Source organism: Propithecus coquereli, unplaced genomic scaffold, assembly GCF_000956105.1.
Source record: "Propithecus coquereli isolate 6110/MARCELLA unplaced genomic scaffold, Pcoq_1.0 Scaffold206, whole genome shotgun sequence".
Classification (NCBI taxonomy): Eukaryota; Metazoa; Chordata; class Mammalia; order Primates; family Indriidae; genus Propithecus; species Propithecus coquereli.
In genome coordinates, this window is record NW_012145634.1 from 1,076,119 (window position 1) to 1,089,691 (window position 13,573).

Consider the following 13,573-nt stretch of genomic DNA (forward strand, 5'->3'; position numbering starts at 1 on the left):
ATTTTGCCCTTATAATATAGAAGAGTTGTCAGTCAATTATAGCCAACACTAAACATCAAAAAAAGTAAAAATGTGAATATCTGAAAAACTAGAACACATAATTCCAATAGCATTTTGATAGCACTGCAACAAAATTTTTAAAGAACTAAATGCTTCTATTATATCCTGTGATCTCCTACTGCTAACCTGTATCACTGTTTCATTTTTAAAGTATCTATCATCACCATTGTCCAATGGCTATATGGTAGCCATTAGCAACAAGAGCCTATTTAAACTTAAATTAATTAAAATTAAATGAAATTTTTAAATTTAGTTCCTTGGTTGCACTAGCCAAATTTCAAGTTCTCAATATGTACTAGACAGCACAGATATCAAACAATAGAACATTGGTTTCATATTATGTTGTTTCATCTCCCACTCACTCCTTAGCTCCTTACAGCCTATTCTGCTAAAACTAATCTAAGAAAATTATGACCAATGACTAACGTGAATCACCAAATCCAATTATTTCCTTAGCTCTCATCTTCCTTGATCTCACTCAATCTCAGTTAATTATCACTCATTTAGAAAGCCTCTCTTCTCCTTGGCCTCCTATATACCTCATTAGCTGATTTTAAGCCTTTTTTTAATTCTATCTTCTCCCACCCTCCTAAATGTGGTCCTCAATCTGCTCTTCTAGGTTCAAAATCTAATCCTGAATAGGCCTACCTTTCTTCTTACTTCAAATTCTCTATCTCCAAGCTCCTGCAGGATATTTTAATCTGGACATCCCCTGGCCTCAATGTTAAATGTATGAAGGGCTTCATTTTGGTCCTTTTTCAAAATCAATTCCTCCTCCAAATTCCCACATTTCTGTACTATCATTATTCTCCTAGACCCAAAATGCATCAACTTTGAATCGCTGCTCCTAACCAACCATTTAATTAGTCACAAATATTTGTATATTTCCTTTTTAAGGTGTCAACTAACAATGTTCCACCTTAATCCGGCCACCTGAATTACCATTTAGTCACCACCTTAATTTTTTCCCACCACCTTAATTGAGGTCCTTATTACCTAATTCTAAGTACAAGTTGTTCACTGCTTTACAATCTTTGCCTGCTCCCACTTCTGCACACTGCCACCAGATCCCTCTTCCCCAACACTGTCTTTCATGTCAAAAGCCGAAAAGGGCTCAGTGGAGACAGTAAAAAGAAAATTCCAACACTTTAATGATTTGATTCCAACGATCTGGAGCAGACACACTTTACAAACTTACCTTTAACTACTCTACCTTCTATTTTGTGCTAGCAAAACTAAAACTATTCCCCAAACACAATTTTGTGTGCCTTACCTATATAAACCTGGAACTCCTCCTAGTCCCTCCTGTACAATTTTAATATATTAGTTGCTTTATATTATGAAGCTATCCATCTCAGCACCCCTTATGTAGTATCCATTTTGAACAGACCTAAGTGAGCAGCAGATCAGGAATAAGAAAGTTACAAATAAATATACTGGCTTAGCTTTAGTACAAAAGCATCAATATTTATTGCATGCAATTCTATTCCCCAGGAATTTATTCTGCAGAATTATTTCTGTAAAAATAATCTCATGATTATTCAAAAGAACAAATGCAATAATGTCCCTCATGGACAGCACTTTTTCTGATAAAAAAAAGATACCCAAAAAACCCTAGATCCATCAGTAAGAGACAAGGTAAATAACTGTAGAGGTAAAAAGTTTTTTTAAAAAAAAATACAGTCCTTAAAAATTAGATAAATCTGTATTTTGTGATAGGGTAAAATACCTGTAATATACTATTATTACTGGGAGAAAAAAGCTAATTATAGAACTATATATATATATACTTTGCTCCTACTTAAGGAAAATTTTCACATTTATACATTCATTGAAAACCTGTGTTGTATGAAAGGAAAGAAGGTGAGCACTCCCCTTGACAAGGACGCAAGAGGCTCTCAGGATAAATGTAAAAAAAAAAAAGAAAGAAAGAAAACAACTATCAATAGGGGATTAAAACTGTGTTCTATTCATACAACTGAATACTACACAGCTATTAAAATAAATGAAGTAAACATACATGCATCAACATAAATAAATCTCAAGTTTTTCATATGTACCATATGTATTTGAAACACAATACTACATGTTAAATATATAACAGGTATTTGTAGGAAGAATATAAGAGCATGGGCTAGGAAAGATACATATCAATCTCTGCACAAGGAAACAGGCTCTAGGAGGAAGGCAAGAAGGACTCCAACTGTATCAATATTTCACTTTTTAAAAACAAATATAAATATACCTTTTGAGGCAAATCTGAAAAGATGTCAACATCTATGAAATATATTAAATAAGCATCTATTAAATTAGATACATGATGTTTGTTAAATCATTCTCTATATTTTTCTAAATTTTGAAATATTTAAATTTTACTTTTAAAAAAATAAGCCAGGGTTGTGGAATTTGGGGACAGAGGAAAATAGGCTTTGTAGATTTCTCTATGTGACTTTTTTTTTTTCCAACAAGACTGTTTCTCTTTACTCTAAAATTTCTAACTAAAAAAACCCCCCAAATTTATACTAGTACCTGCCTTTATTACTTCAACTGCTCTGCAATGTTAATCTTATTCTTTAAAAGAATAATGCAAGGGCAGATAATTACAAATGTCTTAATGCAGAAATCTAACCTTTTTGAATGTTCCTCATTCACAGAAGTTTTCAAGCACTACAAATGTACAGTAAACATCAAAAGTTGACAAGCTCTAATTACTTAAACCCTGAAGGATATATTATACAGATCTTCCTAAAACATCACCAGATGAGTATGTAAACTTATAGTGGCTCAACTCCCAGCCGTACCTTATTCCCAAAACTCCAATAAGCCTACACTATCATAATAAAACTAATTTTCCTAAGTATCTTCCAATTCATACCACATGTACAAAATCTGTATCACAAATGAGTTGCTATAACCCCACTTGATATTTAAAAGTCACACATATGCTACAGAACTTGCTCAAGACCACATGGTAAGTAGCAAGAGAATTGGGAGTCCCGTGACTTTGGTTGGTTGGTTTGTTTTCTTTTGGCCATGGTAGTACCAAAGGGAGTCCTGTGTTTACAAAGTTCATAGAAACTAATTTTTTTAAAGGTATCATTCATAATTCTCAATCAACTCATTAACAAGAGAAAAACTACTTGGAAGTCCTCTTGTGTTTAATTATGATTAAAGCCCAGACTATCTTCAGTCACAGTGGAGTTTACAATGAGAAAGTTCAAATCAGCTTGCCTGCTCCACTCCTCCCATACCATTTCCTACAGCAGCCACTCCGCTTAGGAACTGAAGCCAGTTAACCACCTACTTTCTCACTGGTGACTGTGACTGAAACAACTCAGATATTCTTCAACAGGCAAATGGTTAAACAAACTGTGGTATAGTCACTCCATGGAATACTACTCAGCAATAAAAAGGAACAAATTATTGACAGAAGCGACAACTTGCAAGAATCTCAAGAAAACTGTGTTGAATGAAAAAGCCAATCTCAAAGGGTTACATACAGTATGAATTCCTTTATATAACATTCTTTAAATAACAAAATCATATAGATGGAGAATAGGTTCTTGCTTGCCAGTTGTTAGTGATAAGGGGGGTGCATAGTGGGTGGGTGCAAATACCAAGAGGTAACATGAGGGAGATCTCTGTGGTGATGGAACAGTTCTGCATCTCAATCATGATGATGATTATACAAATCTACACAAATGATAAAATTGTATAGAATGATACAGACTCACAAACAGAGCATATGTAAAACTGGTGAAATCTGAATAAGCTCTGTGGATTGTACCAACGTCAGTTTCCCAGTTGTGTAAGATGTAACATCATAAAATCAGGTGAAGGGTCACAGGACCCCCCCTGTACATTTTGTTGCAACTTCTTGTGAATCTAAAATTATTTCAAAATAAAAAGTTTTTTTTAAAGACTTAAAATAGAAGTTTTTCCAAATTATAAAAATAATGCATGCTCATTACAGAAAACTAAGAAACTATAAAAGAATAGGTAGCAGAAAAGTCTCATTATCCCACTACACCGAAATTAATCACTACTAATATTTCCATTCATGTCCTTCCAGGGTCTCTCCTGTATAAAAGTGTTATTAGTTCATTCACCAAACAGGATTTTAAGTACTGCAGAACAAGAGAGAAATAGCACACTAGTTCTTTGGAAGATTAATTTTCATCAGTGTTTTCTAAGTCAGTCAAAACCATATGTACAGGGAAGTAGAATAACACAGGTGGGCCAGGCAAGGTGGCTCACACCTGTAATCCTAGCACTCTGGGAGGCCAAGGTGGGAAGATCACTTGAGGACAGGAGTTGAGACCAGCCTGAGTAAGAGCAAGATCCCGTCTCCACTAAAAACAGAAAAAATTAGCCAGGTGTGGTAGAGCGCACCTGTAGTCCCAGCTACTCAGGAGGCTCAGGCAGGAGTCTGAGGTTGCTATGAGTTAGGCTGATGCCATGGCACTCTAGCCTGGGCGACAGAGTAACACTCTGTCTCAAAAAATAAAAAATAAAAAAAATTTTTAAAAAAGAGAATGACACAGATTAGGGGAATCTTACTTGTTCCTTTTCATTTACCCCCAGCAAACCATAGAGACCATGTTTTGAGAGCCATTATATATGCAAAGACCAACTAATGAGTATGTTTCCTTTTTAAATAGCAGCCTACCACATAAATAATACATATATACACATACATAGTCTTGCCAGTAAGAGTGATACACACAGTAAAAGGAATTACCTCAAGACTTTTTTGTTACCTGGAAAATATCTTAAGAGAAAGTAAAGGGATGTCTGAAAGGTTGATCTAAAATTAATGACCTCTCCCACAAAAATACTTTGTGTGCACATCAGACTGAAGGAACAATCCACAGAAAATTTAAGTGTTAGTTTTACAAAACTATAACTTATATACATGTGTAAATAAATATTTAATAGTTTAAACAGTTAGTCTATAAATATTGATAGCTTTACTCTGTACAAGCCAGTGTATTAGGTGCTAGGGAGCGAGGGAGAGAAAAGCCACCCGTCCCTACTTCCGCAGCACTTTCAGTCTGTCTCTTTAAATATGATGTCAAACACTAGGCATGTGGCCTCAAGCAAGTCACAAGAGCCCTAATTAAATGATAGTCTCAAATCCTTGTGATGATCTAAGATATACCTGAAAGTTCCTTATAAACTGCGTTACCTAAGATAAAAGGGGATACCTGGCCTTTTGTCCAAAACACTGTATATAGCAATCATCTTCAATATAAATTCTCTCATTTCTTTTACTGGCAAAAAATAATCACTCAAATTGCTTATTATAATCTCTTTTCATGATCTCTAAGATTTTAGTATTATCTTCCTGTGACAATGACCCATATGAAATAATTGAAATTAAGTTCCCCATGACAAGGGCAGACAGACTCATTTCTTCTAATACAAAAAGCTGCCAGTAAGGTTAAGCCCAGCGTGGTGCCTCATGCCACTGAGGAGGGAGAATCACTTGAGACCAGGAGTTCAAGACCAGCCTGGGCAACACAGCAAAACCCCATCTTTACAAAAAATTTAAAAATTAGCTTGGCACGGTTGGCACATGCCTATAGTCCCAGCTATTCAGGAGGCTGAAGCAGCAGTAACACTTGAGCTCAGGAGTTCCATGCTGCAGTGAGCTCTGATTGCGCCACTGCACTCCAAGCCTGGGGACAAAGTGAGACCCTATCTCAAAAAAAAAGAGAGAAAGAAAAGCAAAGCACTGTTTCCTGATTTCATAACTTAAGGGGGGTGGGCAGCCACAAGTAAAAAGTAATATATTCAAACTAAAGAAAAAAGTTATCTTTTAATCTAAGAATTATCATGGAAAGTTTCAGCCCAATGAAACATTCCTAAAATGTTACAGGCTCAGGCTCTTCCAAATGGAGTTAAGAGTGACAGGTTAATTGTGGTACTTTGCAAGCAAAGGAAAGCAAGTATCAATTATTCATCCCTTCACTCAGTCCCTAAGACTTAAGCTCTTAAAAAACAGGAATATATATTATAACAAAACTGCTTTCCATAAAGCATGAATTTTTTTAAATATACTCTATACAATATCAATTCTTCATATCTAAGAGAAGTAGACTATTTAGATTGTTTCCTATCCTATGATTTGTCCTTTTCAAATTCTGCCACCTCAACAATGACAAAAAATATCAAATTGATGCTTTAAGTTTACATTTGCCGGTATTGCACATATGACTCCCAAGAGCACCAGACATTTAAAACACGACCATAATCCAATAAAACTGGACCATTTGCAAAACTAGTGAAATGCCCAAAAACAATATTCCATAAATGCCCAATATTAAATCTTAAGACTCTAAAGCAGTGTGGCATCCAAAGCAGACTATAATATACCTCAAAGAGTATCCCAGATGTTTCACCGGGATAAAGGAGAAAATTTCTGAACTTTATGTTTACTTTTCACCCATGTTAATAACTTTTTGGTTTATATTTCATAAAATACCAATAAGCAGTTACTATATGTAGAGTACTTGTAAATTAAATACCTAAAGATTGAGGATTAATGCTCAATTTTTTTTTACTAGATGGAGCCCAGTTATGTTGCCCAGGCTGGAGTGCAGCAGCTATTCACAGACATGATCGCTGCGCACTAAAGCCTCGAACTACTGGCCTCAAGCATCCTCCTCCCTCAGCCTCCTGAGTAGCTGGGACTACAGGACCATGCCACTGCACCTAGCCTAATGTTCAAAATTTTTTACTGATGGGGTGAGTAACCAAAAAGTTTGAAGACCTCTAGTCTAAAGCATTCCCTTGTCATTGAACTTTCATTTTTACCAGCCCCTCCATAGAGTTAAGTTGTAGAGGTTAAGTTCCAATGCTGAAAGAAGAACAAAAGAAAAACTATTTCTAACTATTTTAAATTCCCAAGAAGCTAAAGATAGTAAATCAGAAGCAAGAATTTATGGAATTTGACACTAATACGCTATTTATGGGAGTTTAAAACAGACATTCTATCTACAAAGCACCTAGAGTATATCCAAATTTAACACATATCCTTTGACCTATCATGCCCACTCTTAAGAATTTCTCCTAAGGAAATAACAGCACAATTGTATAAAAATGTCCAAATGAGTCCATCACAGCACTGTTTTAAGAGAAAAATTTGTCATGTCCATTAACAGGGAATTGCTATAAATGATGATGCATCCATATTACAGAACCCTAAAAACCCATTAACAGATAAATCAATTTCACATGGAAAGTTGCTCTTTAAGTATTTCAATAGATAATGTATTTAAATGCTGGGTATAGTGGCTTGCCCAGCTACTCAGAAGGCCGAGGCAGCAGGATAGCTTGAGCCCAGGAGTTCAAGACCAGCCTGGGCAACAGAGCAAGACTCTCATCCCTTTAAAAAATATATATATAATATATATTTATATTATAATTTCAATATATTGATATTGCTATATAATATCAATATTATATTATCAATACATTGATATTGATATATAGATATATAATATTGATATTTATATAACACAATGTTATATATTTAAATATTTTTATGTTATATATTTAGGATATATAAAATAAATATATTCACATATAATAAATATATTCATATATATAATGCATAAGGAAAAAAACACCAAACATTATATCCAAGTGTGATTATAAATCATCTCTATTTTTTTTTTATTCTCCTAGGTTGTTTCCAGTGTTTTTTGGTTTGGGGTTTTTTTGGCTTTTCAATACTATGTTCTGTAGCTTTTATAATCAGAAATAATTTCACTTTGAAAATAAAAATGAGATTAAGTAAAAACTCTTTTTTAACTCATTATTATTATTGTCCTGTATCACTTCCAAAACTCTTTATAAACACTCTGCTTTCCCATGCGGTTTGTGGAATCAGTCTAAATACTTAACAATTATATATTTGGTTTACCTTATAAAAAAATGATACGCATGGAAGAAATAACAACCCTATTTCAAGCTAACCTTCTTGTCTTTATACCAATTCTTTCCAATTACGTCAGAATTTATCAATATACTTACAATTTCCTTACATTTTGCCAGATTATCACTCTGTGAATAATTCACAGAACCAAATGAATTTCTATTTCTCTTCTGCAACTAAATTACAAAAGCATTAGCTACTAAAGTAATTAGATTTAAACTCTAGATAAATGAAATCAGAAAAGCTTCCTACCCTCTCTCATAATAGAATCATGTTGAACATTGTGTGAAGACTCAAATGGGCACATAATAGATCCAAGCCTGGGCATATGCAAGATGATCCTCTGTAGTAGTCAGCATCAAGATAATACCTCTGTGGTTACCAAGTATTCCATCTTAAGGAAAAAGAGTACTTAAGAATATTAGCATAAGTTTATGTGCCCTGTTCATTAAATCAACAATTTATAACAAAGCTAGGAGGTATTTCACTATTAGCAGAATAGCTTTAAGCTAATCCAACTTCACAGTTTTCTTCTGTTTTTTCATTTATGACTTACTATCTTACAGACATTCTACCTGCATTGCCTAGGTACCACGTCCTTAAACAATGGCTTTCAAAGTTTTACCACAACCCATAAGAAAAAATGCATTTTAAATCACAACCAAGTACACATAAACATATTTTTAAAAAGAAACAAAAGTTTCCCAAATCAATACTTCCTTTTACCTTATGCAATGTATTGATATATTCTCTTTTTAATGCTTTTTTAAATAACCACACTGATTTCATTACTTTATGACAGTGCCACCTGCTATTTAGAAAACACAGCCCTAAAACTTTACACAGAATGTGCTAACCTCCTCTCCTACCACCTTCCACCATGGCTCCAACATAAGAAAATAGGTGAAGTTTAGCAAGTCTATTCCAAAGTATATACCTTGGACTTAAATGTGCGACATCCCAGGTCCCTCTGAAATCCCTGAAGCACTGTGACTACTGCTACTGGCAGATAGGATGCAAGTGCTAAACGTTTCTCCAGGCAGAGTACTGAAGCAGACTGCCGTATCACTGACAGTAAATTCTGCACTTGACAACATGTCTCAGGTTACCACTGCTCCACAAGCCAACTCTTCAAGAAAAAATAGGATTCTAATACAACAGGATTCTAATACCATCTCCTTACATTTTTACATTGCTTTTCATATACACCATTCCATTTGATCCTCCCTGACAGTCTAGTGAGTTAAGTAGAGAGGCTGCTCTTCTTCCTTTCGCTAATGAGAGAACTGGAGCTCAGAGGGGTTATGTGGCTTTGCCAGAAACAAGAGGGCTAATGAAGAACACAATCCAGTCTTGAACCCAAGACTTACCAGTCTATCCACTCTCTTGCTACAATTGTCATTTTTAATATATGATACAAATATGAACTTAAAAGGCATATTAAGTTTCTAGATACGAAAGTGAAGATGAAAGCATGACACCAGTGGGCATCATAAAATTAAGATTAAAAATAGCTAGGCGGAGGCTGGGCACAGTGGCTCATGCCTGTCTGTAATCCTAGCACTTTGGGAGGCCAAGGCTGGAGGATCGCTTGAGGCCAGGAATTCAGATCAGCCTGAGCAACATAGTAAGACACTGTCTCTAACAAAAATAGAAAAATTAGCTGGGTGCAGTGGCACGCACCTGTAGTCCCAGCTACTTGGGAGATGAAGCGGGAGGACCCTGTCTCAAAAAATATTAAAATAAATAAATAACAATGGGGCCAGGCACAGTGGCTCACACCTGTAATCCTAGCACTTTGGGAGGCCAAGGTAGGAGGACTGCTTAAGGTCAGGAGTTTGAGACTAACCTGAGCAAGAGCAAGACCCCATCTCTACCAAAAAAAAGAAAAATTAGGCCGGGCGCGGTGACTCACACCTGTAATCCTAGCACTCTGGGAGGCCAAGGTGGGCGGATTGTTTGAGCTCAGGAGTTCGAAACCAGCTTGAGCAAGAGCGAGACCCTGTCTCTACTAAAAATAGAAAGAAATTAATTGGACAACTAAAAATACATAGAAAAAATTAGCCGGGCATGGTGGCGCATGCCTGTAGTCCCAGCTACTAGGGAGGCTGAGGCAGGAGGATCACTGGAGCCCAGGAGTTTGAGGTTGCAGTGAGCTATGATGATGCCACTGGACTCTAGGTGGAGTGACAGAGTGAGACTCTGTCTCAAAAAAAAAAAAGACATGTTAACATTAATAACTTTGGTAGCCTCTAAAATTTCTGGGAGTCCTAGTTCAATCCAATATGGATTTGATCTTGTACTCTGTCTTAAATCAATGTTTCACTGATTATGAAATTACATGTATAAATTCGCCACAGAAAATTACGGAAGTGGGTGGTCTGCAATAAACAACTAGCCACTAAATTTCACAAACTTCCCCCAAACCATCCTTAGTCTTGTGGCTTCACACTAAATTATGAAGTTCCCTATGTGAAACTCAATTTTATTTCAACACTAAGTAAATTACAACAGCATAAGCAGGTCGTTTCTGCATAATACTTGCAACGTACATTCAATTTCCAGAGCATTTCTGAACACCGTCTAAAATCCATAAGCTGAAAGCAGAACACAAGACAGAATGTTGTTTCTTTTAAACAAAAAAGATTCATCTACCTATATCAGAGGAATATCAAATAACATAATTAGAAATTATCAAAGATTTGCAGAATCAAGCTGGAGAAGCTACTTGAAGTCAAAGACTATAGGCCTTTAATATATAGATGAGGAAACTGAAGCCCAGAGAAGTTAAGTGACATTCCCAACAGCAATTAACGACACAGATAGAATCAGAATCTATCTGCCAATTCACAACTTCCCATTACTCTACACTATCTCTGCATTTAATAAAATGTGCTCTTAAAGAAAGTCACTAACATCTAAAAACCTTAATTGCATTAAGACTCAAAAACTAGGGAACAAGATAGTGTTCACTGACAGTCTTTAGAAGACGGAATCTCTTAAAAGAATCTCAAAAGTTCCAAACGAGCAATGAAAACCGGCTCTTTAATCCAATGCAAAATAACAAGGAGTTTTTAATAACTAACGCTGATATCAACTACCATTAACTGTTTTTTTTCCTAAATCGATACTATCCATTTACTCAAAAAATATGACAGCATATAATATGCTGAGAACTGTACTGGGGACATCACGGAACACACGGACATGGCCTCTGGCTCTTGTAGTGGACAGCTGGGTGCGCCTCTCTAAAAATACTACTTTATGATTGGACAGGATATTTACCAAACTCTTTCACTACCTTACATAACTATAACAATACTTTCTTCCAAATTTAGAACAACACTCACCATACATGAAACATGAATACTTCCTCTGGTAACTCAGCATTCTACTTACCACTTGTTAATCAGAACTACAGCAGATTTTTAAACTGACTTTACCACTCCTTCTGGCCTGAGGCAAATTTCAAGAACTTTTCACAATCCACAGTAAATCTTCCTGGTTCACAACCCTGATCTCAAATGACTTAACACACCCATCCTACCCTCCACTTCACTAGAAACCTGAGTCATATAGTTTAGGAGCAACCACGATATTGGGATGTTGGGAAGCATTTTTAGTGGATCCCTCTGGGAGCCAGAAGCAGCCTCTCCTTCTATGCTTCTTGCCTCTGGATTCCTCAATATATCTCTGGATGCCGTATATCTCCGGTTAAGCAGCATCTAATTTTACCAAGTGTGTTCCTAATGACTCGTGCACAAATAACTTTAACTAGGTAACCACTGACTGAAGAAGCTGGCCTGAGCTGAAAATCTAAGATTCTCCTATGTCTTGCCATTAACTACAAGTGGGACTGCAGCACTGGTCACTTGCACTGCTCTGGGTCACCTGAAAGGTAAGGGAGGTAATCAGAGGCCTTCACAGACAGCCAATTTAAATTCTAGAACTCTCCAAATTTAGTTTAATATCACATACCATACTGGGTTTACTCAAAACGGTATCATTCTGTAAACTCTTCTACCCACCAAGTCATAGGCCCTAGAAGGGAAGACGTTCTTCATGCCATCAATGTCTTTTGCCCTACTGAGACAGCCCTGAATCTGAAAGGCGAAGGTCTGTGTCACCTCTCCATGGACAAAGCACAAACACTTTACATCTCCTGTAATTCAACCCAGGCCTCTGACGGCATTATAGCTCACATTATGAGAAACTAAGCTGATCCTCAACTAGAAGAGTATGTGTACCGTTTTTTGTGTGTGTGCGATGGTTGGGAAAAAACATATTATCAGCTAACAAAGTGGATGTCAAGATACTAAAACAGTAAGAATCCAGGCCTGGGTCTGGAGAAGACATCTGAAAATCAATAAATACCTAATAGTAGCCCATGCGCAAACTCACACAAGTGAGATTATCAGACTCCAGAGGAGTGCCTATTAAAGTGGCCATAAAATCTACTGCATAATTTTGAGATAAGTTTTCTAGCCCAAAGTACAACCAACAATATCAAATCATGCGTCCAGAGATGCAATACATCAAGCAAAATTTCTATCCGAGAAATAACAGTGTAATCTTTTGCGGAGCTGTTTGACCAGTGACCAGTGTTCCCAGAGCTCCCTCAACCGCCCCCAAACCATCCTTCCCACCCGAGTAATACCAGGTCAGAAGGATGCCCTGCTGCACAGTCAGGCGGCCACTCCTCCTTCCCACAAGGCCCGGGCCCGCACCACTCGCCCCAGGACTCCCATGGCCCCCGACCTCCGGCCTCTTGCCACCATAGCCCCCCACAGACCCGATCGGGGGCAAAGGACGCACACCCACCTCCCGGGGGTCCATAGACATTTCCCCCGAGGCTCCTGGCGTGGTGCCCCACACCCTTAGCCCCGCCGCCTGTCCCCGCCAGGTCGGGGAAGGCCGCCGGCGCCCGGGACCCCGCCTCCCCCGCGCCCAGGGTCCGGGCCGAGCCCAGCGTCTGTGCTCCCACTCCCTGCGCCTCCCTCTGGCGGCGGCGCGGCCACCCGGGACACCCCTACCCGGGCCCTGCATGCAGTCCCCAACCCCCCGCGGGCCGCCGCCGCCTCAGAGGGTGACAGCCGCCGCGCCGGGGTTGAGGCCGGCCCCTCCTCCAGCCCCTCCTCACACTCCGAGGAGACGGGGCGGGGGTGGGCTTCTTACCGAGCGGCAGGACATGGCGAGGCCCGTCACGGCACGGCCTCCTCCGCCACCCCACGAGGCTCCCAGCCAGGGCCGGCGGGGGGCAGTGCCTGGGCCACTGGACCGTGTTGTCCGGCTGCTTCGCCGCCGCTGCCGCCTTCTCACAACCACAACAACATGGCGGCAGCAGCCACACAGAGCGCGCTCCCGACGCCGAGCCGGGCCGCGAGCGGGGACGCGCGCGCACGCTCGGGCGCTCAGCCGGCGGGTCGGTGAAAGGGGGCGGGCCGCTGCGAGTTAGGCAGGGGCGGGGCCTGGGCCGCTGGTCACGCCCCAGGAGGTGGGCGGGGCTGCAGACCAGGCGAATTCTCGAGGCGCGGGAGAGGCCCGCGGAGTACCCCACGGCCGAAGAAGAGG

General features: G+C 38.8%; 1 protein-coding gene across 1 annotated transcript in view; it reads right to left on the minus strand.

The window, feature by feature from the left end:
* The window catches only part of MTMR3 (myotubularin related protein 3), a 129,138-nt gene extending 115,804 nt beyond the window's left edge, over window positions 1-13,334 (minus strand). The window contains exon 1 of the mRNA XM_012644153.1: window positions 13,178-13,334. The gene's annotated coding sequence lies outside the window, so the exon portion shown is untranslated. The remainder of the gene's footprint in view (window positions 1-13,177) is intronic.
* Window positions 13,335-13,573: the final 239 nt, after the last annotated feature.